Below are 6,857 nucleotides of genomic sequence, written 5' to 3' on the forward strand. Positions count from 1 at the left end.
CAGGCAGGACTAGACCTCTCACAAGATTTCCACTGGGCCTGTCCAGCACTTGGAAATACAGCAGCATGTAGAAGTGAAAAGAAAAATTCAATGTTTTCAGATCTCAGAGATGGTTGAGCTCAGGCTCAGTGTGAATTTTGAACAAGGGCTCAGGATAAGGGAAGCTTTTTAATGCATCCTAACCATTTTGCTCATATCTAATTTGGAGGCAAACCCAAGGCCACTGAGGGAAACACTATTGCCTAGGGAGGTTGCCAAATCTCCATCATTGGAGATTTTTAAGAGCAGGTTAAATAAACACCTGTGAGGGATGGTCTAGATAATACTCAGTCCTGCCATGAGTGCAGGGAACTGGATTAGATGACCTCTGGAGGTCCCTTCCAGTCAATTCAATGATTCTATTTGGGCCCAGACAGAGAAGAGAATGTCCATGCAGAAGGACTTTACACAAGATCCATGGCAGCCCTCTGTGCATGGGGCAGTAGTGTGATCAGCAGTGGTGCAACACTTAAAAAAAAAAAAAAGGCGGGAGCTGAGGGGAGAGAGACGGCAGGGGAACAGATCCCCTTATTTCCACCCCTCTCCCATAGTTGTATTCATAGTGCACAGGTTGGGGAAGTGATAGGGGTTGTCCAGTGTGTCTGTGCACTGTATGGAGTCACTAGCCCAGCAGGTAGCGTGGAAAAACCTGTAATTCCCCCATATTTTGTAGTGGAAATGAGGGCCCAGGTGCACAACACTTCTACAGGTGGAAGTTGAGCCTTCTAATCCTGTTGAACTCTTTTATCTGAGTGCACAGCCCAGTGATGTGACCTGTCCACTTTTTCTGAAGGTTTTGGCCCTTGGAGCATGTGATGGGAAAGATTGTCGTTGCAACAAATCCCCAAGAAATCATATACAGGGTAAGAGGTATGGGAAGTACCTGCATACAATATAGAATGCCCATTAGCCCAAAGCACTGTAAGCTTTTTGACACAACATAAAATAAATACATTTAAAATAGCAAAATGTGGATAGTGAACCTTACAGCAAGATCAAATGGTTAAAGAGTTTTCAAGGAAATCAATGGTGCCCTCTAAAGGAAACTAGTATGTTATATAGGACACTTGACAGCTATTGTTCCTACTGCCAAGATACTGTACAGCCCATAAACTAATACTGAAAAAGAGACTCCATTATGGAAAATTATTCCAGATTGTTCTGTTTAAAATTAGCATCCTCAAAAGAACCTGATCTATGGAAACTCATTTAGATAATCAGTTAGTTTGTAAAATAGAGACTATTTACTCTTCATCCAAATTTGAGAAAGAATATCCGAGATCTGCATTGGCTTTGTCAAACGATTATTGGTTAGGTAATAAAAAATTCCTACCCCAAGCTACACATCATTTTTGTCACGAAAGATCATTTCAATACTTAATTATAAAATAGGAAAACTGCAATATTATCAACCTAAAGGACTACATGCATAAATTAGGGTTGCATTGTTAGGCCCTTACTTTGTATGACATCTTTCATAAGACTGTATCCCAGAGTTAGATAATACATAACTGTATGAGGTATAAATAGATTGGCGTATTATAATATATCAGCCACAAAAAGAATAATGGATGAATGAATACATACTAATCTAATAATTTATTTATAACTATTTTGTCTCTTTTGTCTCAAAAGGAACAGTTCTGACATAACAAAAGGCTGCAGTTACTTCACAATGCATTAATAGACTTCAGCATATTTTCTTTTGAGAAATGTCACTTAAGGTATCATAGACTCCAACCATACAGTTTGTTTTTCAGCAGAACTCCCCATTAACTTCAGTTGGAGTTCTGCTTGAAAAATTGATAGAATGATCTACCCTTACATTAACAAGTTTTAAAAGTACTCCTATATACTTAAGAGCCTGTTCCCGAAAGGTGTGAGCTGTCATTGATTCTATTCGCCAAATTGCAGACACTAGGCCAAATCCTTGAAATACACTGTTTATCACAAAACTAGGTGCACATTTACCCCACCAAAGCAGAACTAATGAGCATGTATATTCATTTTAGCAGTAGTCTTACAAATAGCTCTGCTATCCATACAGATTATTCTTCTCCTAACCTCAATAGGAGCTGTCATAAATGTAAAGGGAAGGGTAAACCCCTTTAAAATCCCTCCTGGCCAGAGGAAAAATCCTCTCACCTGTAAAGGGTTAAGAAGCTAAAGGTAACCTCGCTGGCACCTGACCAAAATGACCAATGAGGAGACAAGATACTTTCAAAAGCTGGGAGGAGGAAGAGAAACAAAGGGTCTGTGTCTGTCGGTATGCTGTTTTTGCCGGGGATAGAACAGGAATGGAGTCTTAGAACTTTTAGTAAGTAATCTAGCTAGGTATGCGTTAGATTATGATTTCTTTAAATGGCTGAGAAAAGAATTGTGCTGAATAGAATGACTATTTCTGTCTGTGTGTCTTTTTTTGTAACTTAAGGCTTTGCCTAGAGGGATTCTCTATGTTTTGAATCTAATTACCTGTAAGGTATCAGCCATCCTGATTTTACAGGGGTGATTCCTTTACTCCTATTTACTTTTATTTCTATTAAAAGTCTTCTTGTAAGAAAACTGAATGCTTTTTCATTGTTCTCAGATCCAAGAGTTTGGGTCTGTGGTCACCTATGCAAATTGGTGAGGATTTTTACCAAACCTTTCCCAGGAAGTGGGGTGCAAGGGTTGGGAGGATTCTGGGGGGAAAGACGTGTCTCAACTACGTTTCCCAGTAAACCCAGTTAGAGTTTAGTGGTGGCAGTGGTTATTCCAAGGACAAAGGATAAAATTAATTTGTACCTTGGGGAAGTTTTAACCTAAGCTGGTAAAAGTAAGGTTAGGAGGTTTTCATGCAGGTCCCCACATCTGTACCCTAGAGTTCAGAGTGGGGGAGGAACCTTGACAGGAGCTGTGGTGGGTGCTGCTCAGCCCAATTATTTTGGTATAGAGGGCCCAATGGGGAGTTTTACCACTGACTTAGATGGGGCTTGCATCAGGTCTAGATTTTGATGTCTAATTTATGTACTGATATTTGGAAATATGGATTTCTGAAAGAGACAGAACAGTTAAAAAAAAAAAAGCAAAAAGAACTTGAACACTTACAAAAGTTTATAAGATTTAAAACACTTTAACTAAAAGGTGTATTTTTAATGTTGTTTTAGTAAACTATACCCTTTCGATATTTCCCTGACTGCCAGTATAGTGTCATCAAGATGACATTTTTTATCAGTTAAAGTGTCATAGTGCTCAAAGCAAGGTTAGATCCTGTGCCAGTGTAACTAGATGTGGTTTATCAACCTGAACAAATTAAAAGGAGACATGGCTTTTAGAAAGTAGTGGTTAGAAATAGTAAGGCATTCTTAGGGAGATATGTAATATCAATTTTAATATGAAATCTCTACCTGCAAAAAATTGGGATGAAATATGTGGGATGTATTTTATAATTACAGTACTTATTTTCTGCTAAAAAGAGTCTGGTTTGCTTTAAGTACTGATAAATGCACACTGTTTTCATGAATGCTTTTTCTTAAGAAGCTTCTCTCCTCTAGAGGCAATACTGCAAATTGCAGTGTATTATGGGATTTAAGATTGGTTGAATGAATTCCCCACAGTGATGTCGGATATATTTGCACAGGAAAGCATGTTGTCCAGTGGATGGAACTCTGGACTAGGAATCAGGAGGTTTCTATTCCCACATCTCTCATGATGATGAGGAAAGTCACTGCACCGCTCTGTGCTTCAAAATAGCCTTCGGTAAAATGGGGAGATCGTTTATCAAGCACTTGGAGATGAAACAGGCTCTATAAAACCTAAGTATTATTATTTATTTAAAGTTGTGGTGACCTTTGGGACAGATTATTTAGGTATGTAAAATGTCCCCAGGATACAATAATCAAAACAGCAAAATTAGAAGCCACCAAAGTGACAATTGTCAGTCAAAAAAAACCAAAACAAAACTCCTCCAAGGGCCTAAACCTGAAGTCCTGGAAGTTAGACCCATCCCTACTCAGCCAATTTAATATCAGTTGTGCACTCATTTAAGTCATTTGAGAGTTTGGATCCTGGCAGTTGTTATATGGTGATAGGAAGCTCAGACACTCGCCAATCCAGACACAATTTCTGCACGCTCAGAACTAACAATTAGCTGGTCTCTAATGAAGAACAGCAACTGTTATATGTCCTTGTGTAAAATTATGAGGCTGATTATTAAGCAAACATAGTGCCACCAGTTTTTATGATATTTGCAGAACACAGAAGAGCACATTATAAATTCCCCCAAAAGCCTTACAATATAACATGGGTGAGAAGAAGCACAGCACAGCAAAACTGGGAGGGGGAGGGTATAGAGAGCTTAATGGTGAGGAAATAAACATAGGAGGGGTTTTATGGATAAAGTTAATTTTAAGGAGGAATATGAAGCAGAAGATGACCCAAAGAGAGGACTGGATTCCCCACTCCATTAAGGGCACTTTCTGCTGAGCAAGTAGCCCAAAATGGCCTTGTGCAGGGGAACTTAACTGGCAGAAAACTCGGCCGGCATAAGGGGATGGAGCCAGTATGTCAGTGGTCTTCAAGGGGCAGAACATAGGTATAGTGAAGCAGAGTTCTACTGCGTCTCCACAAACCTTAGGCCAGTGGCAGACGTTGGCGTAGTCTCCCTCCTGCTCTAGTGAATCCTGGGGGTAGGCAGCCAAGGTTCAGAGAAACTCAACCACTTCTCTGCTGCTGCTCCTTTCCACTATATCCAAGCACAGCTTGGCTACAGTGGAGAACTGGGAACAGCCTCTTCCTATTGCAAACAAGGACTAGTGCTCATCAGATAAGTTACCATAATTTTTGCTGCTATATTTGCAAAGAATGCGAGTTGAATAGCATACCAAAAATGGGCAAAACTAGTTTGAAGTTAACTTGTAGCTTGCTCTGAATGTAAATAGCTGAGCTCTGTTGGTACAAAACAATATATAAAAGCATTTCTTATACAAACTGGTTCACAGTTAATCAAGTGAATTGTAACTTTAAGAGTATCCTAGCAACTTCCCAACAGCCAGGGAAAGTCCCAGCTGACAATGTACACTGATGTGATTGTTCTACTTGTGCAGTCATCAAAACTTTGCAGTTAATCAAGAAGATAATTTGAAACATGAGACCGAGTTAAATTTGAGCTAACAAAGGGGAATTTTATAAATGAATAACATCACCAAGACACTTCTTATGGTCAGAGCCGTCATCTCAGGACACGAACAGGTCGGAACAGCACAAAGCAAAGGTCAGATAGTTCTGGCAACAAAACCTCCTGTTCTAAAAATAGACAGCACAATTGTACTGTGCAAAACTCTGTGGTTCCATATTGCCAGTTCTCCATTTTGGAACTTTGCTGCAGAATATGTGATAGTAATTTTTAAAATTTATTATTTTTTAAACACAGGACGACCCAAGCCACACACTGAAACACAGGTACCACCAAAGCCCTATCTGAAATTATAGAAGAATCATAGAAGATTAGGGTTGGAAGAGACCTCAGGAGGTCATCTAGTCCAACCCCCTGCTCAAAGCAGGACCAACACCAACTAAATCCCAGCCAGGGCTTTGTCAAGCTGGGACTTCAAAACCTCTAAGGAGGGAGATTCCACCACCTCCCTAGGTAACCCATTCCAGTGCTTCACCATCCTCCTAATGAAACAGTATTTCCTAATATCCAACCTAAACCTCCCCCACTGCAACTTGAGACCATTGCTCCTTGTTCTCTGTCATCTGCCACCACTCATAACAGCGGAGCACCATCCTCTTTGGAACTCCCCTTCAGGTAGCTGAAGACTGCTATCAAATCCTCCCTCCCTCTTCTCTTCTGCAGACTAAACAAGCCCAGTTCCCTCAGCCTCTCCTTGTAAGTTATGTGCCCCAGCCCCCTGATCTTTTTGCTGCCCTCCGCTAGACTCTCTCCAATATGTCCACAATCATTTACATTGTGTGTTTATCTCCGTATTATTTTTTGTCTATTTAAACAAAGGCTATCCCTTGCCCTACTAACAACTTACATGGATATAGTGCTTTTTATCCCAAAATATATCAAAATGCTTTACAAACTTTAAATGATATGCAGAACAATCACTTCAGCACCAGTGAAATGCAGCCATCTCCAAAGTAACACCCAGTTTCTGCTTAGGAGAGCACAACAACATTACGCAGCAGATGAGCCATGAAGGGAAGATGAGAATAAGAACCACTGGTACACAATATTATGTTCCATAAAGCCCTTCTACGGACCCTGCAGAGCTGTTTCTGTTACTGTAGTAGATCATCTGATAGTCTTCAAACAATGACACTTCTTGCTTGGTGGTAGCCAAGTCACCTTTTAGGGTTTCCAGAGACATTTTGGTCAATTAAAAATAAAAGCCCGCTCTGCACCTGAGTGGCTGCTTCCGATCTTTCAACTGTACTCAAATTTGTTTGCAGGTAACACTAAAATTGGAAGGTGTAGCATGGAAAGAGGAAGAACTGTAGATAAAAAGTGGGCAGGAGGAAGGGAAATGTTATTAAGTGACTCACCTTAGTGTACTGGGTACAGTATTTTCATCTTCTTAAAACCGATGTAAAATACTTTTTCCACGTAATTAAGCACCAGTTTTGTATCAGAATAAAGAGGGGAATGTCTATGAAAGGTTCACAATCTTAAGAAGTGATCTCCAACATGAAAAGGAACCACAGATGTCCCACTGAAATGACAGGAAAATTCAGTTCAGCAGCATATAATTACAGATTTAGAATTGACCAAGGATTAGCAAAAAGTTCCATATGCTCTTTAATGATCACAGCAGTTACATCATTGTTTTAGG

Source organism: Chelonia mydas, chromosome 3 (genome assembly GCF_015237465.2).
Source record: "Chelonia mydas isolate rCheMyd1 chromosome 3, rCheMyd1.pri.v2, whole genome shotgun sequence".
Taxonomy (NCBI): Eukaryota; Metazoa; Chordata; order Testudines; family Cheloniidae; genus Chelonia; species Chelonia mydas.